Here is a 25,172-nt window from a genome sequence, read left to right on the forward strand (position 1 = left end):
AAGACTGTGGGCTGTGGCCTAGCAATGGGAGAAAATCCAGTCCGTGAACCTCCTTCATCTTTATTTATTTTATTTTATTTTATTTATTTCTGCTCCTTTCTGTAGAGCTAACCATCTCTGCCGTTCTGGTACTAATATTGGAGAGTAGTCTCTGGTCAAAGTGGTCTCTGGTCAAAGTAGTCCCTGGTCAAAGTGGTCCTCGGTCAAGTGGGCTCTGTTCAAGTGGGCCCTGATCAAGTGGACCCTGGTCAAAAAAAGGTTGGGAATCACTGTTTTTGAGCATAACCAATGGTCAAGAGAAGGAGTGAAGTGAAAGGGATATCAGCATCCTGAAAAAGTTTTATTTGTGTGTGAATGTCAGCTGTTTGCTAGAAAGTATTATCTCCAATAGATATTTGTGACATGGTCATTCAAGCTATGCCACCCTCAACCCCACTTCTGGGCCCAGAAGTAGTCTCATTCCACCATGCAAAATATCACTTGGAGGCCTTGAAGGCTGGCATCTTTGGATGTATGGATGAAGATTCCAAGTTATATAGCTGTGCTCTTTGAGCCTTAAAATAGGAGAGGCAAAGCTTGCATCTTCCTCTTTGTTCAAGTAGCTCTAACCAAGATGAAACATTGACTGTAAATGTAAAAAGACAATCCCAGCACTATCTGCAAGATGGATTACTGTTTTAGGAAGGTACATTGCCCTGAAAAGCAATTACACAGCAAATCACCCATCTACATAGGTTTGGAATAAGAACAGAACAGGCCTTATATTTATATCAATTTCCCACTTAATGCAGTTTGCAGCAAATCATCTCTGAAATTAATTGCTGCAGCTGCCTGCCGTTATTGGGTTAGCTCTCAGGTGTCTCTCTTGGGGATAGAATAAGGTAATTGTACAGTATATGCTTTCCTTTGTAAAATAGGATAGAATCAGATTATGGTACACTTTGTTCTGACAGGTGTTCAAAATGGCTGAAAGAGAATGCAAGAAGATGGGCATACAAGTTTAAAAGCTTGCCCTTAGCTCTAAGAGTCAATTTACAATCACTTAAAAAACAAACAAACAAAAAACAACAGTGGAAGATGTTTCTTGACATCAGAGTGGATTCCTTGATTCATTCACACACATGGACTAGAAGAGCATGTGAAGGATTCATGAGCTAGGGTTGCATTGCTTTCCTTACTGACTGTTCTTCCTATGCTCTCTGCTAGCAGCTAGGTAACAAACAAGCAATAAACAAATGCTATATTTAATTCAGGACATACTATATATCCATTAGCTATTAGCCTTATGCACACCACTCAGGAAGTGTCTTGAAAGACTTCATCATACTGATACCCCCCTCCCCTTTTGCTCTGTTTCACCAGCAATCACTAGTTAAACAGAAGGTATGCATGGCACTTTGTGGCAAGTCACACGTCCTTCCTCATACCCCTATCACATGGAGGAAGGGTGACAGATTGGGGCAATGTGTATTGGCACCCTGTCCCTTCCCACATCAGACAAGGGAAAGTATGGCAAGGTGTGTTGGTGCATTGCCGTTTTCCCCATCAGACAGGGGGGAGAGCTACCCAAATGATGGTTGGTTGAGGAAGCTTCTTGCAATGCTTCCTCACCACTTCAGCCATCGATGAGGTGGTATAACAAATATTTCAAAGACAGCTGTCTGACTTTCCCCACAAAAATCCCATGTCCCAAACAGGAGAACAACAAAGACATTCTGCAGTTTGCATTTTCTTTCAGAATTGATCTCCAGTGACCCATTTCTAAATTCTTAGCATGCATTGTGTAGGGGAATCTGAACTGTTAGGCTCAAAATAACCCTCAGTTGGGGTGATTTCACCACAAATATAGCAGAGTCCTAAAAGTAAACCTCATAACCAGCAGAAACTTACATGTGATGAGCTAGAATAAGCTTCCATTCATCAGGACAGCACAAGATTACAGAGTCAGAACTTTAGGTTCAAAATATTTATTGAACAAAAGAAATACATTCTAGATAGAAAAGGGTTAACTAGCTTACTAAATCTCAAAAGGTAAAAGGATAAAAAGTCAAAATATCCATGCAACTACATTTTGCCTAGAAAGAGAGAGGCAAAATGCTTCTTCGCTGAAAGTAAAAGGCAGAAGAAAAGGGACAATTGAGGATGGCCGCATGGCCAGGCCAATTAAAGCCCAGGCCAGGCCAATTAAAAAAAACCTTTAAAAAGGAAGTTACCTCACAGAGATTCCATTGCTACATCTTCAAAGGGGGAGGAGATAGCTGCAAGGAGGAAAAGTAAAAACAAAGCCCCCTCTCTATTTCCTGAAAGCAATTTGGCATCTTTCCACTATCACCCCCAGACATCCATCTCTTGTCTTTTAAAAAAGGAATGTATCTCTAGTGGTAGCCAATGCCTATGATGTTAGATGGGTGATTAATCCACTCTTGGTTTTAGTCTGAACTTTAAAGATGATATTCTCTTCCTCAAAATAAGTTCACCTTGGATAGCTCATTGAAAGTTTTAAATAATACCTGGCATGGGTTCATTGCCCTTACTGATTTCACAGCACCCGCTCTCTGCGCCTTGACATGTGAGAAGTGACAAGGAAACAGAATACTGTGAACCGCCTGTTTTGTATAAAGACATCAATCTCGGTTTTGGGTGGGAAAAGAGCAGTATTGGTGAATTCCAATATCTGTCCAGCCAACCTAACTTGAAAAAAATCAAAGTATAAAACCATGAAACTCTTGCCCCAAGATGATTGCAATTAGATAGCTGTTTCAGTTATATTTCTGTGAGCTGGCCAATGCAAAATCAAGGCCATGCAAACAGATGTTGGGGCTGGTTATGTATATATCATCTGTTCTCCTATGACCTTGCATCAGAAAGAAAACTTATCACAGAGTAATTTGGAGAAGAAAAAAGTGGTGCCAAGACTTATCAACTCATTATACTTGAAAGGTTTTTGGAACAACAAAATACCATGAACCTATCTTGGCAGGCACTGAGCTGGTAAGCAGCTGTTCTCCACACATTTCTGACTCAGTTGCTGCCAACATATTTAATGCTTCTGCCAAAATAAGTGAATGCAAACTGGAAGCTGGTCAACTCAGGTGAAGTATAAGATTGTTGCTGGATATGTGGTTGGCATTGCAACTGTGGAAGGACCGGTTTGAGCATCAGCAGAGGTAAGAACTCAAGAAAAACATGTAGCATTGAAACACTTTGTGGTCACAATGACTAGCTATGATCTAGAGGGTGCAGCAATGTCACTTTATTTTGTAATCCACAGACTTCCCTTCATCTGATGAGACCTCTTTGGTTAATATAGCTCTATTTTCTTGACAATGATTGCTAAATACAAATAAGCAAGGCAGTCTTTATAGATCAGGAAGCTTTGTCATGGCTAATGGCAAGGCACTGCCATTCAAAATATTTGGAGAACCAAATATTTTGGTTCTCCAAATATTTTAAAACTTACAAAACATTTACTGTAGAAGAGATTGGTGTGATGAACTCTGTTTATTGAAGTGCGGGTTTTTTGGGGGGTTTTTTTGTATCAGTTACTTCTTGTTCCTTCCTTGTTCATTTGATCTTTTCCCTCTTCGGTGTAGGGGCTCATCCAGACTGAGCAAAAAAAACCTTTACATGTCTTGGGTTCTTATTTTACTGGTATAATGTGTGTGTGTATGTGTGTGTCAAACTTTCTATCCCTCTAATATTAAAGCCCAATTTAATTTATTTAAATTTGGCCATTTCAAAAACTTTTCTGATTTAACCATAATAATGTCATAATAATATCAGTTAATGTCATTTCATAAAATTTCTTAATTTTGGGTGGCTGCTTAGTACAAAATACAAGTATATATATACAAAATTAATAGTAGTAATATTTTCCATCCACAACTTTTGGGTTCCAAAACTCTTCTGATTTAACCATAATGCTCAGTATGATAATATCTTTATAGTCCATTTTTAAAACTTTTCCAGATAGTTCCTGAAGACCAGATCTCTCAAACTTCAAAACAAATGGCTGGAAGCTTTCAAGGTAGCCATGGGTAATTCCTCCATCTGGCTTCCTTGTCTCAGTTCCTCGCTTATTCCTGGGCAGTCCTCACAGATGACAACATGAATGAGGTGTGTCTTTCCCCATGATTCCTACATATGTATTGAGGAAGTGGAGAAAAGCTGCCTACACCATATGACAATCAAAACATGTTTGAGGCAAAATATGATGCTCAAACATGCTGAATTATGCATTCCTGGCCCTGACATTACAGTGAAAGAGACTGGCTAGTCAGTTTGTGTCTTTATTATCTATAACTAGCTTGGGGACCCGGCGTTGCCCGGGTTATTAGAGAAAGTGGGTAATGGCGGTTCTGTATGCCAAGTTTGGTCTTTATTGGTCTTTGGATAACGGCTGCATTGTTTTCAGGAAGTGAGTGAAGGTACTTGAAGTCCCATCATCCATGGGCCATCCTCCTACAAACAGCAGCAGGATATAGAGTGGGTCATGGGGGCTCTGTGTGCCAAGTTTGGTCTTTATCAGTCATTAGATGAGGGTGGCAGTGGTGTCAGTAAGTGAGTGAAGGTACTGCAAGTCCCATCATCCAAAGTCCATCCTCTTTCAAACAGCAACGGAATGTAGAGTGGATCATGTGGCAGGTTTGGTCTTGATTGGTCATTAGAAGAGGGTTGCAGCAATCTTTGGAAGGAAGTGGAGGTACTTGAAGTCCCATCATCCATGGTCTGTCCTCTTCCAAACTGCACCAGGATGTAGAGTGGGTCATGGAGACTCAGTGTGCCAAGTTTGGTCTTTATCGGTAATTGGATGAGGGTTGCAGTGGTCTCAATAATTGAGCAATGGTACTGCAAGTCCCATAATCCATGGTCCATCCCCGACCAAACCACACCAGGATGTAAAGTGGGTCATGAGAGGTCTATGTGCCAAGTTTGGTCCTGATCAGTCATTGGATGAGGTTAACAGCGGTCTCCGAATGTGAGTGATGGTACTGCAAGTCCCATCATCCATGGTTCATCCTCCTCCAAACTGCACCAGGATGTAGAGTGGGTCATGGAGACTCAGTGTGCCAAGTTTGGTCTTTATCGGTAATTGGATGAGGGTTGCAGTGGTCTCAAGAATTGAGCAATGGTACTGCAAGTCCCATAATCCATGGTCCATCCCCGACCAAACCACACCAGGACATAAAGTGGGTCATGAGAGGTCTATGTGCCAAGTTTGGTCCTGATCAGTCATTGGATGAGGTTAACAGCGGTCTCAGAATGTGAGTGATGGTACTGCAAGTCCCATCATCCATGGTTCATACTCCTCCAAGCTGCAGTAGGATGTAGAGTGGGCCATAAGTACTCTGTGTGCCAAGTTTGGGCCTGGTCTGTGATTTGTAGTCGCTACAATGTTCTATGGGAAGTGAATCGGGTGAAGGTACTGCAAATCCCATCATTAGTGGCCCATCCTGCCCTGAACTGCACTGGAAGTCCCATCATCCATCGTCCGTCCTTCTCCAAACAGCATCGGGATGTAGAGTGGGTCAAGGTGGCTCTGTGTGCCAAGTTTGGTCTTGATCGGACATTAGTAAGGGTTGCAGCAGTCTTTTGAAGAGAGTGGAGGTACTTGAAGTCCCATCATCCATGGTCTGTCCTCCTCGAAAGTGCACCAGGATGTAGAGTGGGTCATGTGGGCTCTCTGTGTAAATTGTGGTCCTGATCCATCATTGTTGGCAGTTGTAATGGTCATAGCAAGGGAGTGCAGGTATTGCAAGTTCCATCGTCCATGGTGCATCCTCCTCCATACTGCACCAGGATGTAGAGTGTGTCATGGAGACTCAGTGTGCCAAGTTTGGTCTTTATCGGTAATTGGATGAGGATTGCAGTGGTCTCAAGAATTGAGCAAAGGTACTGCAAGTCCCATAATCCATGGGCCATCCCCGGCCAAACCACACCAGGACGTAAAGTGGGTCATGAGAGGTCTATGTACCAAGTTTGGTCATGATCAGTCATTGGATGAGGTTATCAGCGGTCTCAGAATGTGAGTGATGGTACTGCAAGTCCCATCATCCATGGTTCATCCTCCTCCAAACTGCAGTAGGATGTCAAGTGGGTCATGGGGGCTCTGTATGCCAAGTCTGGTCTGTATTGGTAATGTTCTGACTCAGCCCCCTCTGGCCTTTTCCTTTCCTCTCTTTGTCATCTCGGAATCTTGGAATTGAGGCTGGCCAATCAGAGACCATATGCAAATTTCCTTCTCGTGTCCCCGTTTCTGCCCTGAACAGTTTTCTCCACCAGGGGCTCCTATTGAAGCTGGCCAATCAGAGACCATATGCAAATTTCCTTCTCATGTCCCCGTTTCTGCCATGAACTGTTTTCTCCACCAGGGGCTCCTATTGAAGCTGGCCAATCAGAGACCATATGCAAATAGCACCACTGCGGCAGCCAATCCAAATGTTGGAACTTTCAGGCTGGCCAATCAGAATGCTGGCACATACACCGCCCTTCCGCCCTCCACAATTCCTCTGTCCGATACAAACACTCTTCTTTATTATATACTAGCTTGGGGACCCGGCGTTGCCCGGGTTATTAGAGAAAGTGGGTAATGGCGGTTCTGTATGCCAAGTTTGGTCTTTATTGGTCTTTGGATAACGGCTGCATTATTTTCAGGAAGTGAGTGAAGGTACTTGAAGTCCCATCATCCATGGCCCATCCTCCTCCAAACAGCAGCAGGATATAGAGTGGGTCATGGGGGCTCTGTGTGCCAAGTTTGGTCTTTATCAGTCATTAGATGAGGGTGGCAGTGGTGTCAGTAAGTGAGTGAAGGTACTGCAAGTCCCATCATCCATTGTCAAATTCTTCCAAACCGCACCAGGATGTAGAGTGGGTCATGCTGGGTCTCTGTGTAAATTGTGGTCCTGATCCATCATTTTTGGCAGTTGTAATGGTCTTAGGAAGGGAGTGCAGGTATTGCAAGTCCCATCGTCCATGGTGCACCCTCCTTCAAACTGCACCTGGATGTAGAGTGCGTCATGGAGACTCAGTGTGCCAAGTTTGGTCTTTATCGGTAATTGGATGAGCGTTGCAGTGGTCTCAGGAACTGCGCAAAAGTACTGCAAGTCCCATAATCCATGGTCTATCCCCAGCCAAACACACACCAGGAGGTAAAGTGGGTAATGAGAGGTCTATGTGGCAAGTTTGGTCCTGATCAGACATTGGATGAGGTTAACAGCGGTCTCAGAATGTGAGTGATGGTACTGTAAGTCCCATCATCCAAAGTCGATCCTCCTTCAAACTGCAGCAGGATGCAGAGTGGGTCATGGGGGCTCTGTGTGCCAAGTTTGATCTTGATCAGACATTAGATGAGGGTTGCAGCTGTCTTGGGAAGGGAGTGGTGGTACTTCAAGTCCCATCATCCATGGTCTGTCCTCCTCAAAAGTGCACCAGGATGTAGAGTGGGTCATGGGGACTCTGTGTGCCAAGTTTGGTCTTGATCAGTCATTGGCAAGGATCTCAGTGGTCTCAGGAAGTGAGTGAAGTGACTGCAAGTCCCATCATCCATTTTCAAATTCTTCCAAACCGCACCAGGATGTAGAGTGAATTATGCGGGCTCTCTGTGTAAATTGTGGTCCTGATCCATCATTGTTGGTAGTTATAATGGTTTTAGGAAGGGAGTGCAGGTATTGCAAGTCCCGTCATCCATGGTGCATCCTCCTCCAAGCCGCACCAGGATGTAGAGTGGGTCATGGAGACTCAGTGTGCCAAGTTTGGTCTTTATCGGTAATTGGATGAGGGTTGCAGTGGTCTCAAGAATTGAGCAATGGTACTGCAAGTCCCATAATTCATGGTCCATCCCCGACCAAACCACACCAGGACGTAAAGTGGGTCATGAGAGGTCTATGTGCGAAGTTTGGTCCTGATCAGTCATTGGATGAGGTTAACAGCGGTCTCAGAATGTGAGTGGTGGTACTGCAAGTCCCATCATCCATGGTTCATAGTCCTCCAAACTGCAGTAGGATGTAGAGTGGGTGATGGGGGCTCTGTGTGCCTATTTCGGTCTGTATTGGGAGTGTTTGACCCAGCCCTCGGCCTTTCCTTTCCTCTCTTTCTCATCTCGGAATGTTGGATTTGAGGCTGGCCAATCAGAGACCATATGCAAATTTCCTTCTGTCATGCCCCGTTTCTGCCATGAGCCCTCTTCTCCACCAGGGGCTCCTATTGAAGCTGGCCAATCAGAGACCATATGCAAATAGCTCCACAGTGGCAGCCAATCAGAATCTTGGAACTTTCAGGCTAGCCAATCGGAAAGCTGCCACAAACACGTCCGCCCTCCACACTTCCGCCCTCCGCACTTCCGCCCTTCGCATACAAACACTCTTCTTTATTATATACTAGCTTGGGGACCCGGCGTTGCCCGGGTTATTAGAGAAAGTGGGTATTGATGGTTCTGTATGCCAAGTTTGGTCTTTATTGGTCTTTGGATAATGGCTGCATTATTTTCAGGAAGTGAGTGAAGGTACTTGAAGTCCCATCATCCATGGGCCATCCTCCAACAAACAGCAGCAGGATACAGAGTGGGTCATGGGGGCTCTGTGTGCCAAGTTTGGTCTTTATCAGTCATTAGATGAGGGTGGCAGTGGTGTCCGTAAGTGAGTGAAGGTACTGCAAGTCCCATCACCCAAAGTCCATCCCCTTTCAAACTGCAGCAGGACGTAAAGTGGGTCATGGGGGCTCTGTGTGCTAAGTTTGGTCTTGATCAGTCATTGGATGAGGATCACAGCAGTCTCAGAACATGAGTTAAGGTACTGCAAGTTCCATAATCCATAGTCTCCCTCAAACATCACCAGAATGTTGAGTTGGCCATGGGGGCTCCCTGTGCCAAGTTTGGTCTTTCTTGGTATTTGGATGAGTGTCACTGTGGTTTCAGGAAGTGAGTGAAGGTACTGCAAGTCCCATCATCCATTGTCCGTCCTCCTCCAAACAGCACCAGGATGTAGAGTCGCTCATGGGGGCTCTGTGTGCCAAGTTTGGTTTTGATTGGTCATTAGATGAGGGTTGCATCAGTCTTGGGAAGTGAGTGGATTTACTTGAAGTCCCATCATCCATAGTCTGTTCTCTCCCAAACCTCACCAGAATGTTGAGTTGGCCATGGGGGCTCTGTGTGCCAAGTTTGGTCTTCATCAGTCATTGGATGAGGGTCTCAGTGGTTTCACTGAGTGAAGGTACTCTAAGTCCCATCGTCCATGGTGCATCATCCTCCAAACCGTACCAGGATGTAGAGTGCATCATGGAGACCCGGTGTGCCAAGTTTGGTCCTTATCGGAAATTGGATGATGTTTTGCAGTGGTCTCAAGAATTGAGCAAAGGTACTGCAAGTCCCAAAATCCATGCACGATCCACAGTCAAACCTCACCAGGGCATAAAGTGGGTCATGAGAGGTCTATGTGCCAAGTTTGGTGTTGTTCAGTCATTGTTGAGGGTCGCAGCAGTCTCGGAAAGCGAGTAGAGGTACTTCAAGTCCCATCATCCATGGCATGCCCTACTCCAAACTGTATTAGGATGTAGAGTGGGTCATGGGGGCTCTGTGTGCCAAGTTTGGTTTTGTTTGGACATTAGATGAGGGTTGCAGCAGTCTTGGGAAGGGAGTGGAGGTACTTCAAGTCCCATCATCCATGGTCTGTCCTCCTCGAAAGTGCACCAGGATGTAGAGTGGGTCATGGGGACTCTGTTTGCCAAGTGTGGTCTTGATCAGTCATTGGCGTGGGTCGCAGTGATCTCAGGAAGTGAGTGAAATGATTGCAAGTCCCATCATCCATTGCCAAATTCTTCCAAACCAGAGTGGGTGATGGGGGCTCTGTGTGCCTATTTCGGTCTGTATTGGGAGTGTTGTGACCCAGCCCCCGGCCTTTCCTTTCCTCTCTTTCTCATCTCGGAATGTTGGAAATGAGGCTGGCCAATCAGAGACCATATGCAAATTTCCTTCTGTCATGCCCCGTTTCTGCCATGAAACCTCTTCTCCACCAGGGGCTCCTATTGAAGCTGGCCAATCAGAGACCATATGCAAATAGCACCACAGCGGCAGCCAATCAGAACGCTGGCACATACATTTCCGCCCTCCCTCCACAATTCCTCTGTCCTATACAAACAAACACTCTTCTTTATTATATACTAGCTTGGGGACCCGGCGTTGCCCGGGTTATTAGAGAAAGTGGGTAATGGTGGTTCTGTATGCCAAGTGTGGTCTTTATTGGTCTTTGGATAACGGCTGCATTATTTTCAGGAAGTGAGTGAAGGTACTTGAAGTCCCATCATCCATGGGCCATCCTCCTACAAACAGCAGCAGGATATAGAGTGGGTCATGGGGGCTCTGTGTGCCAAGTTTGGTCTTTATCAGTAATTAGATGAGGGTGGCAGTGGTGGCAGTAAGTGAGTGAAGGTACTGCAAGTCCCATCATCCAAAGTCCATCCCCTTTCAAACTGCAGCAGGATGTAGAGTGGATCATGGGGGCTCTGTGTGCCAAGTGTGGTCTTGATTGGTCATTAGAAGAGGGTTGCAGCAATCTTTGGAAGGGAGTGGAGGTACTTGAAGTCCCATCATCCATGGTCTGTCCTCCTCCAAACTGCACCAGGATGTAGAGTGGGTCATTGGAGCTCCATGTGGCAAGTTTAGTCTTGATGAGTCATTGGCGAGGGTCTCAGTGGTCTCAGGAAGTGAGCAAAGGTACTGCAAGTCCCATCATCCATCTCCAAATTTTTCCAAACAACACCAGGACGTAAAGTGGGTCATGAGAGGTCTATGTGCCAAGTTTGGTCTTGATCCGTCATTGGATGAGGTTTGCAGAGGTCTCAGAATGTGAGTGAAGGTACTGGAAGTTCCATCATCCATGGTCCACCCTTCTCCAAAACTGCAGCAGGATGTAGAATGGGTCATGGGGGCTCTGTGTGCCAACGCTGGTCTTGATTGGTCATTAGATGAGTTTTGCAGCAGTTTTGGGTAGTGGAGGTACTTGAAGTCCCATCATCCATGGTCTGTCGTCCTCCAAAGTGCTCCAGGATGTAGAGTGGGTCATTGAAGCTCCATGTGCCAAGTTTAGTCTTGATGAGTCATTGGCGAGGGTCTCAGTGGTCTCAAGAAGTGAGTGAAATGACTGCAAGTCCCATCATCCATTGTCAAATTCTTCCAAACCGTACCAGGATGTAGAGTGAGTTATGCAGGCTCTCTGTGTAAATTGTGGTCCTGATCCATCATCGTTGGCAGTTGTAATGGTGTTAGGAAGGGAGTGCAGGTATTGCAAGTCCCATCGTCCATGGTGCATCCTCCTTCAAACTGCACCTGGATGTAGAGTGTGTCATGGAGACTCAGTGTGCCAACTTTGGTATTTATTGGTAATTGGATGAGGGTTGCAGTGGTCTCAAGAATTGAGCAATGGCACTGCAAGTCCCATAATCCACGGTCCATCCCCGGCCAAACCACACCAGGACGTAAAGTGGGTCATGAGAGGTCTCTGTGCGAAGTTTGGTCCTGATCAGTCATTGGATAAGGTTAACAGCGGTCTCAGAATGTGAGTGGTGGTACTGCAAGTCCCATCATCCATGGTCCATCCTCCTCCAAACTGCAGTAGGATGTAGAGTGGGTGATGGGGGCTCTGTGTGCCTATTTCGGTCTGTATTGGGAGTGTTCTGACTCAGCCCCCGGCCTTTCCTTTCCTCTCTTTCTCATCTCGGAATGTTGGATTTGAGGCTGGCCAATCAGAGACCATATGCAAATTTCCTTCTGTCATGCCCCGTTTCTGCCATGAACCCTCTTCTCCACCAGGGGCTCCTATTGAAGCTGCCCAATCAGAGACCATATGCAAATAGCACCACAGCGGCAGCCAATCAGAACGCTGCCACATACCCCTTCCGCCCTCTGTCCGCCCTCTGTCCTATACAAACAAACACTCTTCTTTATTATATACTAGCTTGGGGACCCGGCGCTGCCCGGGTTATTAGAGAAAGTGGGTAGTGGTGGTTCTGTATGTCAGGTTTGGTCTTTATTGGTTTTTGGATAACAGCTGCATTATTTTCAGGAAGTGAGTGAAGGTACTTCAAGTCCCATCATCCATGGGCCATCCTCCTACAAACAGCAGCAGGATATAGAGTGGGTCATGGGGGCTCTGTGTGCCAAGTTTGGTCTTTATCAGTCATTAGATGAGGGTGGCAGTGGTGTCACTGAGTGAAGGTACTGCAAGTCCCATCATCCAAAGTCCATCCTCTTTCAAACAGCAGCAGGATGTAGAGTGGATCATGGGGGCTCTATGTGCCAAGTTTGGTCTTCATTGGTCATTAGAAGAGGGTTGTAGCAATCTTTGGAAGGGAGTGGAGGTACTTGAAGTCCCATCATCCATGGTCTGTCCTCCTCCAAACTGCACCAGGATGTAGAGTGGGTCATTGGAGCTCCATGTGCCAAGTTTAGTCTTGATTAGTCATTGGCGAGGGTCTCAGTGGTCTCAGGAAGTGAGCAAAGGTACTGCAAGTCCCATCATCCATCTCCAAATTTTTCCAAACAACACCAGGACGTAACGTGGGTCATGACAGGTCTATGTGCCAAGTTTGGTGTTGATCCGTCATTGGATGAGGTTTGCAGAGGTCTCAGAATGTGAGTGAAGGTACTGCAAGTTCCATCATCCATGGGCCACCCTTCTCCAAAACTGCAGCAGGATGTAGAGTGGGTCATGGGGGCTCTGTGTGCCAACTTTGGTCTTGATTGGTCATTAGATGAGTTTTGCAGCAGTCTTGGGGAGTGGAGGTACTTGAAGTCCCATCATCCATGGTCTATCCTCCTCCAAACTGCACCAGGATGTAGAGTGGGTCATTGGAGCTCCATGTGCCAAGTTTGTCTTGATTAGTCATTGGCGAGGGTCTCAGTGGTCTCAGGAAGTGAGTGAAGTGACTGCAAGTCCCATCATCCATTGTCAAATTCTTCCAAACCGCACCAGGATGTAGAGTGGGTCATGCTGGGTCTCTGTGTAAATTGTGGTCCTAATCCATCATTGTTGGAAGTTGTAATGGTCTTAGGAAGGGAGTGCAGGTATTGCAAGTCCCATCGTCCATGGTGCACCCTCCTTCAAACTGCACCTGGATGTAGAGTGCGTCATGGAGACTCAGTGTGCCAAGTTTGGTCTTTATTGGTAATTGGATGAGGGTTGCAGTGGTATGAAGAATTGAGCAATGGTACTGTAAGTCCCATCATCCAAAGTCGATCCTCCTTCAAACTGCAGCAGGATGCAGAGTGGGTCATGGGGGCTCTGTGTGCCAAGTTTGGTCTTTATCGGTAATTGGATGAGGGTTGCAGTGGTCTCAAGAATTGAGCAATGGTACTGCAAGTACCATAATCCATGGTCCATCCCCGACCAAACCACACCAGGACGTAAAGTGGGTCATGAGAGGCCAAGCTTGGTCCTGGTCATGGGATGAGGTTAACAGCGGTCTCAGAATGTGAGTGATGGTACTGCAAGTCCCATCATCCATGGTTCATACTCCTCCAAACTGCAGTAGGATGTAGAGTGGGTGATGGGGGCTCTGTGTGCCAAGTCTGTTCTGTATTGGGAGTGTTCTGACCCAGCCCCCGGCCTTTCCTTTCCTCTCTTTCTCATCTCGGAATGTTGGATTTGAGGCTGGCCAATCAGAGCCCATATGCAAATTTCCTTCTGTTATGCCCCGTTTCTGCCATGAACCCTCTTCTCCACCAGGGGCTCCTATTGAAGCTGGCCAATCAGAGACCATATGCAAATAGCACCACAGCGGCAGCCAATCAGAATGTTGGAACTTTCAGGCTGGCCAATCAGAAAGCTGTCAAACACGTCCGCCCTACATCCTACCTACCTCTGCCCTACGTCGCATACAAACACTCTTCTTTATTATATACTAGCTTGGGGACCCGGCGTTGCCCGGGTTATTAGAGAAAGTGGGTAATGGTGGTTCTGTATGCCAAGTTTGGTCTTTATTGGTCTTTGGATAATGGCAGCATTATTTTCAGGAAGTGAGTGAAGGTACTTGAAGTCCCATCATCCATGGGCCATCCTCCTACAAACAGCAGCAGGATATAGAGTGGGTCATGGGGGCTCTGTGTGCCAAGTTTGGTCTTTATCAGTCATTAGATGAGGGTGGCAGTGGTGTCAGTAAGTGAGTGAAGGTATTGCAAGTCCCATCATCCAAAGTCCATCCCCTTTCAAATTGCAGCAGGATGTAGAGTGGATCATGGGGGCTCTGTGTGCCAAGTGTGGTCTTGATTGTTCATTAGAAGAGGGTTGCAGCAATCTTTGGAAGGGAGTGGAGGTACTTGAAGTCCCATCATCCATGGTCTGTCCTCCTCCAAACTGCACCAGGATGTAGAGTGGGTCATTGGAGCTCCATGTGGCAAGTTTAGTCTTGATTAGTCATTGGCAAGGGTCTCAGTGGTCTCGGGAAGTGAGCAAAGGTACTGTAAGTCCCATCATCCATCTCCAAAGTTTTCCAAATAACACCAGGACGTAAAGTGGGTCATGAGAGGTCTATGTGCCAAGTTTGGTCTTGATCCGTCATTGGATGAAGTTTGCAGAGGTCTCAGAATGTGAGTGAAGGTACTGGAAGTTCCATCATCCATGGTCCAGCCTTCTCCAAAACTGCAGCAGGATGTAGAGTGGGTCATGGGGGCTCTGTGTGCCAACTTTGGTCTTGATTGGTCATTAGATGAGTTTTGCAGCAGTCTTGGGTAGTGGAGGTACTTGAAGTCCCATCATCCATGGTCTGTCGTCCTCCAAACTGCTCCAGGATGTAGAGTGGGTCATTGAAGCTCCATGTGCCAAGTTTAGTCTTGATGAGTCATTGGCGTGGGTCTCAGTGGTCTCAGGAAGTGAGTGAAGTGACTGCAAGTCCCATCATCCAAAGTCCATCCCCTTTCAAACTGCAGCAGGATGTAGAGTGGATCATGGGGGCTCTGTGTGCCAAGTGTGGTCTTGATTGTTCATTAGAAGAGGGTTGCAGCAATCTTTGGAAGGGAGTGGAGGTACTTGAAGTCCCATCATCCATGGTCTGTCCTCCTCCAAACTGCACCAGGATGTAGAGTGGGTCATTGGAGCTCCATGTGGCAAGTTTAGTCTTGATTAGTCATTGGCAAGGGTCTCAGTGGTCTCGGGAAGTGAGCAAAGGTACTGTAAGTCCCATCATCCATCTCCAAAGTTTTCCAAATAACACCAGGACGTAAAGTGGGTCATGAGAGGTCTATGTGCCAAGTTTGGTCTTGATCCGTCATTGGATGAAGTTTGCAGAGGTCTCAGAATGTGAGTGAAGGTACTGGAAGTTCCATCATCCATGGTCCAGCCTTCTCCAAAACTGCAGCAGGATGTAGAGTGGGTCATGGGGGCTCTGTGTGCCAACTTTGGTCTTGATTGGTCATTAGATGAGTTTTGCAGCAGTCTTGGGTAGTGGAGGTACTTGAAGTCCCATCATCCATGGTCTGTCGTCCTCCAAACTGCTCCAGGATGTAGAGTGGGTCATTGAAGCTCCATGTGCCAAGTTTAGTCTTGATGAGTCATTGGCGTGGGTCTCAGTGGTCTCAGGAAGTGAGTGAAGTGACTGCAAGTCCCATCATCCATTGTCAAAATCTTCCAAACCGCACCAGGATGTAGACTGAGTTATGTGGACTCTCTGTGTAAATTGTGGTCCTGATCCATCATTGTTGGCAGTTATAATGGTCTTAGGAAGGGAGTGCAGGTATTGCAAGTCCCATCGTCCATGGTGCATCCTCCTTCAAACTGCACCTGGATGTAGAGTGCGTCATGGAGACTCAGTGTGCCAAGTTTGGTATTTTTTGGTAATTGGATGAGGGTTGCAGTGGTCTGAAGAATGAGCAATGGTACTGCAAGTCCCATAATCCACGGTCCATCCCCAGCCAAACCACACCAGGACGTAAAGTGGCTCATGAGAGGTTTCTGTGCGAAGTTTGGTCCTGATCAGTCATTGGATAAGGTTAACAGCGGTCTCAGAATGTGAGTGGTGGTACTGCAAGTCCCATCATCCATGGTTCATAGTCCTCCAAACTACAGTAGGATGTAGAGTGGGTGATGGGGGCTCTGTGTGCCTATTTCGGTCTGTATTGGGAGTGTTCTGACCCAGCCCCCGGCCTTTCCTTTCCTCTCTTTCTCATCTCGGAATGTTGGATTTGAGGCTGGCCAATCAGAGACCATATGCAAATTTCCTTCTGTCATGCCCCGTTTCTGCCATGAACCCTCTTCTCCACCAGGGGCTCCTATTGAAGCTGGCCAATCAGAGACCATATGCAAATAGCACCACAGCGGCAGCCAATCAGAACGCTGGCACATACACCTTCCGCCCTCCACACTTCCTCTGTCCTTCCCATACAAACACTCTTCTTTATTATATATACAGATATAGATAGATAGATATAGATATAGATATAGATATAGACAAGTAATCAATGAAATAGGGTCTCATTCATAACCATCGATCTAATCAACGTTATGCTTTTGCATCATGGCCTGGAGGCTTAGATTCTTGTTGCAAGCTTGATGCTGCCAATGGGATTTTTCACAATCACCAGTCCCAATTTGAGTTACATATTGGTAGAAGGAGACAGAAAACATTCCTTCCTGTTACTAGGACTACTTTGGGGCTGAAATTTTACATCAAAAGGCAGAATTATACTATGTCTCCTATCACCTTCCTTGTAAATCCATGTGCCCATCATTGCCCCTCCCCTCACCAAAACAACAACAACAACAACAACAACAACAACAATTTCTCTGTTTGGTACAAATGATCCCTACATTATTTTGCACAAATGGAATTTACAGAAAATAATAATAATAATAATAATAATAATAATAATACTTTATTTATACCCCACCACCATCTCCCAGAAGGGACTTGGGGCGGCTCACAAAAGCACTCCAAGGTACCACACATAAGATATACATAACATAAAAACAAAACACAAATTAACTGAATAATAAACAATGTACAGCATCAAATGATAAAATTAAAATGTATAAATTTATAAAACACAACAATACCTGCGGGTCACTGGGTTTCTTCAAGTAATGAACTGAAGTGCCATATATAACCATAGTAGACTACTTAAGGTCAAAGGCCCATTTAAAGAGCTATGTTTTTAGGCTAGACTGGAAGGTTTGGATAGTTGGGGCTAACCTAATCTCTTTAGGGAGGGCATTCCAGAGCCAGGAGCCACCACTGAGAAGGCCCTCTCTCTCATCCCCAACAACTGCACCTGTGAAGGTGGTAGGACCATGAGAAGGGCCTTCTTGGCAGATCTCAAGGCCCTCACCAGTTCATAGAAGGAGATGCGGTCTCGAAGATAGGTTGCACCTGAAGTCTTTAAAAAGGCCCCAAATGTTTAAAAAGTCCAAAAGTGCTGATCAGCTCACAAAGCAGAAATAAACATTTTGAAATTCTTCCTGTTTGCACATGAGAATAAAATGAGGGAATATTTGCATCTGTAGTTTTGAGTGGATAATGACAAATGAAGAGAGAAATGGGAAGATTTCTAACTGGAGCTCAGCTAGAACTTCATATTCTCTGGAGGTTTGTTGGCTGCTAAACTGCTACTGCCTATTTGCTTCCAGTATGATCTACTTGTAAATTACACAGTCTTTGTGCCATCTTTTCCAGAAATAATTACAAATATCTTTAAAATTCAAGGGGTGATATATGATTATCTGAATGATAATCAGTTCTCAACAGCTTTGCCATTATTTGTAGCTTCATTTTCTCTGTTGTTAGTGATTTTCTCAAGTGTTCTGACCTTAGTATAATGTAGCTGCTCTCTGGGCAGCTGGCTCGGCTTCTGTCTTAATGCCTTGCAATAGCACCAGCAACTGCTTTTCTTAAATGCTATCCATGGAGTCTTGAAATATATAGAATGTCAGATGGAACATTTCTTGTGCTCATGGGCATCTGGAAGACTATTTCTCAGAGGAGGAGATAGAAACTGTACAGTGATATGTGATTATAAATAATGCAATTACAACAGTTATGAAAATGTTGTTGTAATTATTGTTAAGTGATACAACACTCTTGTGCATTTTCATTGTGTGTGTGCACATGCTTTGTTCCTTAGCATCACATCCAACGTAATCTAAAGACCTACTCAAAATCCTCTGAACTTGGAATCTGACAACGCTAATGCAAAATGTATCAAGCACAATGAATTCCAGTATTATTTCATTTGATGTGAGAACTGGGGTGGGAGAGGGGGGAGAACATTAAAAAACTCATGAACAAACAGAATGCATCTGTCTCATGAAAGTAATGGCTATTTTGTGGTCTTGCCATCTTATTCTAACAGTGACAACTTTGCATGACTAGTCAGAAAAGGGTCCCCATGTTCTAGAAACCTATTGTGAGACATTCTGGGTGTGAGAGAATATGGGCCTCATCATATAGGTAAAATTGCCTGTCCTGCACTGCTTTCACTCTTCTTTGGCCACAGACCCTGCTGATTCCCATCCCATGATGTAGATCTACTTCTGGCAGTGCTCCATGGTGCAAGTGAAGAGGGAACATTGTAAGACACCACAGCAGCAACACGAAAGACTTCCCACATTGCATATAGAACAACAGGAAAAACTGAGCAGTAGATGGTTCCCCCCATGGGGTGGGGTAAGGGGAAACTTGTGCAATGTGTGATGTGGGATGACAGGTTCCCTATGCCCTTGCTGGGCCCCACCCACAGGATGCCATGATCCATGACAAATCCACTACTTTATGTGATAAGGTCCTATGTCACCTAAGGTCACCAATGGGTTTCCATTAAACAATTAGAAAATATATTACAATAAATATGTAATGGGTGAAATTAGAATATTTATTTATTTGTTTGTTTGTTTACAATATTCATATTCCCCCTTCTCACCCCGCAGGGGACTCAGGGTGGATTACAATGTGCATGTACATATACATGGCAAACATTCAATGCCATAGACACACAACACATATAGACAGACACACAGAGGCTATTTAACTTTCCAGCTTTCATGAAGGGTAGCTTTTGCTTCACTGTCCATTTGAGACACTGATGGAGTACTTCCTCATTCTTTGCTTGCTTGCTGGAGATTTTATGGTGTTGTAAATTAATTAATTTAATTAAATTAGCCTCCCTGCATAAGTGATACCTAAATTTCCTACATGACAGATGTAATTGTCTTTCGGTCTGCAAAAGTCGACAGCAAGCTACACACAATGGTCGGAAGCTCACTCTGATCCAGGCTGGCTTCGAACTTATGACCTTCTGGTCAGTAGTGATCTTAATGTAGCTGACTCCCAGCCAGCTACACAACAGTCCCAGTATATAAGAAATAGAGCTATATTTTTATAATAGTATGAGAATGACAGCAAAGGGCTGGGGGAGTACAAATCTGGGAATAGATTATGTAACAAATGTCTTTAAAGAACTAAATAAAGCCTTTTTAGAAAAGTGGGTTTCCATTACAGAGTGGTGGAATAAAGACCTAGGGCACATCTACTGCACTCACCACTTAGGTCATTTTGAAACCAGAACAGAAGAAAGTAGATGATTAGTAGATTGGAAACTCTGGAACTGGGTCAAGGAATGAATAGTGCTTACAGGCACCATGGAGGCTGGTCTTTAACCCGTTCTAGGATTCATAGCTTGACAGCCACAGAGAAACCCGGGGGGGGGGGGGGGAGTCCATTCCCTCCATCAGATCAGAGGAGCACTTTCAGTGTACACACAGAGATTCACAATCTGATGAGTCACTTTTGCTGTGGAATATGGTATATATTAATGTGTACTAATGCATTTTAAGGGCTCTATTATGGATTATTCCCTCACTTTACTTATATCATTTTAAGCCTTTAATGTATGCTGCAATGTCACTTGTTCTGAGGTGGGAAAAGAAATGACCAGCCATGAGATGAACAGACTACTTGCCATCTTGATCTAAATGTACATTTTTTCATGTCAGAAGGGAAACTGCAAGTTGCTTCTGGTGTGAGAGAATTGGCCATCAGCAAGGACATTGCCCAGGGGACACCTGGATGTTTTTGATGTTTTACCATCGTTGTGGGAGGCTTCTCTCATATCCCCACATGGGGAGCTGGAGCTGACAGAGGGAGCTCATCCATTCTCTCCCTGGATTCAAACCTCCTACCTATTGGTCTTCAATCCTGTGGCACAAGGTGCCACCGGGAGCTCCTAATGTCCTTCTACAAAGCTAGAAGCGATTTTCTAAAACACACACATGCACACACACATTAAAGATTAAAAGAAGCATTTTCTGCTCTTTGTTGAGATTCTGTGATGTCTGCAGAGGTGTGTTTTCCCTTTGAGATACATACACATTGAATAGAGCTCAAAAGGTTTAAAAGGAACATCATGTGCCTCCTTCCCAACCCCAAACAGTAGGCAGCAAACACCTGTGCGACCTGTAGGGACAGAGTGGATGCATCAAAAAATGATGGCGAGGAAAGATAATGTCATCAGCAGGTAATCTGTCCAGCCATTTTTACATTGCAGCTGTATTGCATGACATATATATATATATATATATATATATATATCGTAATTTGGCCTTTTTCTACAAGAGCTACTGTAATTTATGTTAAGTAAACTCCTTGGTTCTCAGTCATTTGCTATATAAAATTGCCCGCCTTAGAAATGGCATGTTCAGCCCCACAGCATATTAATCCTTCAAAATTGATATAGCAACATCATTATGTAAGGTGTTTAGCAATAGAATGTCAGAAAAGTATCTGATAGATCACCTGCAGGTGAGCTCTTTAGAAATCCTTGTTATCTTTCATCAGAATTTTTCATACCTGCTGCCATCTACACAGCTTGTATTTTTTTTTACCAATATTGAGTTACACTTTAAAGGAAGAAAACCAAAGCTATTTAAGCTATAAAGTTTTTAAAGTTCTGCTTTAAAGATGGAAAACTGTTGTCCCTGAGCCACCAGGAGCTCAGTTATTCAATGCAAGGCTTATAAACAAACAAAAAGGGGTAACTTGAAAGAAATGCAACAGGGTGGTACTTCTTGTGCTTACCAAGTTCTAACCAAACATGGTGTACTTTGAATGAACCCGTACCAATTGCTGCAGAGCGTTTTTCATGTTCAAGTGAAGAAGAGGCGCCACCACTGAAGTGCTTTATAATTGACAACTCCTAGAAATGAAGACAGAGTGAAACTGCATTGTGTTTCCCTTTGAATCAGCAGCCATAACTTTGCATTTAAAGGGTGTTGTGGGTGTTTGCCTGCTCTCCTAACAGAACAGCAGGCAGCCTAATCAAAATTCTGGTCAAGCTACATCCTCATCTATTCTCCCTTCTTCTGTTCTGAATTTTTGTATAAACAAAGAAGAATGCCTGACACAAGTTAGTCATGTTCACTTGCTGGATTTTGCTGGACTCCTTTTGAAGCATGTGTTTGTCGTGTTTGTGCCAAGAGCCTGTTTTCAAAAGAAATGGCATGATGCTTCAGAACATACTCACACATACTGATTCCTCAGCCAAGATAGCTCACACCTACCTCTCTCAAGATACTTGATTTCCTGCCAGATTTCTGTTTTGAGTTTCAATATTTCCTTTGTCCTGCTTTTGACTTTACTATCATTGATCTCAAGGACACTTTATGAAAATCCCACTAATATTGGCATTGTGAGCATTGTATTGTATGTGAAACACTCATATTTAAACAAATCAGGATGCCAGCTTCTTGTATCTGAGGAAGGGTCTTACCACTTGTGCTATACCTGGGATGAAGGGATAAATGAATCTCTGAGGTATTCCAAGGATTCAGCTTTCATCAGTTCTTACGATCTGGAGGTACCTTCTCCTCATGTATGAGCATATCGTACAAATATATTTCTTCAAAAATCTTTATGACAAGTCTTGTGTCACGCTATGTACATTTTTTACTGTAGGTGGGAACTCAAAGTGGGAGAGCACCAATTTATCCTGAGCCAGCATAATGAACACATAAGTTGCTATGTGCAACATCAGTTCCTGTTTTGAATTCTCATGGTGTTGCCTAGAAGTTCCTCTCTAGGATTTCTCATGTAGAAATGTTTTTTTGTCTTTACCTGATCCCAAAATAGGAGAAATCAAGAACTGTACTTGGAACTTTTAGCATTTTGAGTGTCCATTGTTTTTGTATAACAGTCCCTTTATGGTTGCCCCTTTACCTGTGTCATGTAACACAAGTTTAGTCAAAGTTGCCATCTTCACTGCTGATAAAAAAGGTTTGCTGGCTATGAGCAGCCAGCAACCTAATTCTTGGCTTGTGAGGGGGTCCCCAGAGCAAGTAAAACCCTGGAAGTTCATATGTACAGCTTTCAAACCCTGGCCTAAAAGCTGTACATGTGAAAAGGGTAATGGTGTCTTAGGAGACAACAAGCTAAACATGAGTCAACAGTGGCCAAAGAACCCAAAACAATTCTGAATTGCATCAACAGGAGTGTAGTGTCCCCACTAAGGAAAAAAGTAGTCTCAATCTATCCAGCTTTGGTCAGACCTCTCATGAAATACCACATTGAGTCGCCTGTCTGGGCTGAAAAATGCGGTATAGAAATAAAGCAAATAAATAAATAAATAAATGTTGCAGATGAAGCCAGATTGTTTTTGGCTTCTCTAAAGCCTAGAATGTGGACCAATGTATTCAAATTACACTATATAAGAAAATTAGAAAAAAAAATCAAAGAAAAATTGAAACATTTTCTGTTTCTGGTTTGAAAGTGTTATTTCCTGTTTAATGGTGTGCCACTTACTTTTTACTCCAGGAACTTCGTTTTTGCGGCTGCCACAAACTATGTTGAATTGGCTGTGACTCTATGGATATTCCTATAGCAAACTATAGCACAATGTGCTGCAGGATATCCTGCAAAAATATTTTTTGTAGTTTAATAAACCTTTTCCATGTTTTTATGATAGAACCTATTAGGAAATGATCTTTATAGCCCAGGAACAAAAATGTGTTACATAGTATTATTCATGAAAACAGTAGGAAGAATTTCTTTACTGTAAGAGTAGTCCAACAGTGAAATTTATTGCCTCTAAAGGTTTGGGGACTCCATGTCCTTAGAAATCTTTACACTGAGGTTGGATAGGGATCTTTCGAGAGTGCTGTAGTTGTGTTCCTGCATAGAAGAAGGTTGGACTAGATGACTTTTGTGGTCCCTTCCAAATAAGATTCTATGATTCTGCATTCCCACAAAATCTGGTTAAAAGAAATTGGGCAAAATTCCCTGAGCTAAATGTTGTTCAGAAGTATTTTTATTGCATACCAATCATTCAGAATGCAGAGCTAAGAGCAGCTAGCCTTTCACACTGTCTTCTTCAAAATATCTATCAAGCTGCAATAGAAATTTATTTTCCAAATATATTCTCCTCTTGAGATAGGTTGTAATAGGCAGAGAGGATTGGGGAGGGGACAAATCTGCTTCACATCAACCTGACATGAGAGAGAGCCAGATATCTCTTGACATTTCCCAGATAAACAAAAAAGCCTTTTTATTCAGAGAAGCCTGAGCTCAGGCATCCTACAACCTTGGCAGTGGCAAGAGCTGAGGCTGGAATAACAATTGATTGTCTCCTTTGATTTGAAGCAGCATCCTGTTGGAGAAATGTGTTCCAAGTCCCTGAAACTGTAAGCTATAAATATTAACTGGGATGAAAAGTTTTCTCTTGACTTATTTATTTATTCATGTACCTTTGTTTATTTACAGCTTGATGTGTGTCGGGTCATGGCGAGGGGGAATTTTTCTTGGAATTGCATCAATGAAAAAAGCCACAAATATGATTGTGGTTTGGCGAAATAATGGAGTCCGTTTATTGTGCCATCTAATCTAAACAAGGGATTGGCAACAAGGAAGGAGACAGCATTCAAGCTGTCAAGGAAGAAATCAGGTGAACAGACTTATGTTGAAATGTTTAGTTGGTGAAGTAGTTTAGTCTATTTTTCACATGTACAATGGGGCAATTCGGTAATTTTAGATTCTGAACATAATGGTCTTTTGGAACTGGGTTTTGATATGACAACTAAACCTATTTCTATTTCCTTTTCCAGTCATTACATGGGCAAAACTGAAGGTCATTCTTACTTAGAATAGGATCATTGGTATGAAGTTTGTTTGTCACAATGAACATAAATCTCATTAATTTCATTTGGGACCTCTTCACATGGCACAAAGTAGCGCTGTTTTGCCGCTTTTATTCATGGTTTGAACACGATGCATGGCAAGCCCCACCCAAATTCCTCTCAAAGTAGGAAGTGCTGAAAGGAGCTACTCACACTTTCCTCCCTTTTCCCCATATCATAGGGGGAAAGGCAATGGGGCAACCTGCATTGATGCATGTTGCTGCCCTTTCTCCCATCTGATGGAGACTGATAATTCCTCCTTCCCCTTCATCTGATGGGGGAAGGAGAGAGGGTGCGGAGGTGCCACAAGACACCCCAAACACCTTCCCTTTCACCAGCGACTACCAGGGAAATGGCACAGCCCAAAAGGGCCATGTGAAGCATTCCTAGGTCTGATCTCAGTAGAACTGATAAAGTAGAACGTAACAACGTCATCTAGGTTCCTGATATTCTATGGCAATTGGGCAATTTTCCTCCAAAAGAAAACCATGTCAATATGAGTACTATGCATTAACTTATCAAAAAAGGACCCTCTGCCTTATCTAAGGAGAGTGGCAAAGGGCAAGAGTATAGTCCATCTCAGAAGAACCTTAAACAAGCACCAAATCATTCTATTCTCTCTGCCATGATGCCACTTTTGGCTTTTTGAGTACCTTTGTGGGGAAATGGCAATGACAACCAGGGGAGGCTGGTCTGCTGAGTCAGCACTACCCTTGACTTATATGTAAAGTTATAAGTGTGTGTGTGTGTGTGTGTGTGTTTGAGTGTATTTATGTGTGTGTGTGTATTGTAAATGCCAAAATTTACAATTATAAAATAATTATCTGTAGCTAGCTCTCTCCTTCTCTCTCCCTCTCTCCCTCTCTCCCTCTCTCCCTCTCCCCCTCTCCCGCTCCCTCTCCCTCTATGTATATATATACTTAATGGCTGCCCCAGTTATTGGGTGTTTTCAAATTGAGAAGGAAGGGAAAGAAGGAAAGGGAAGTGAAAGGGAAGGGGAAGGGAAAGGAAAGGACAATGTGATAGTGAGATTAA

Source organism: Anolis sagrei, chromosome 2 (assembly GCF_037176765.1).
Source record: "Anolis sagrei isolate rAnoSag1 chromosome 2, rAnoSag1.mat, whole genome shotgun sequence".
Classification (NCBI taxonomy): Eukaryota; Metazoa; Chordata; class Lepidosauria; order Squamata; family Dactyloidae; genus Anolis; species Anolis sagrei.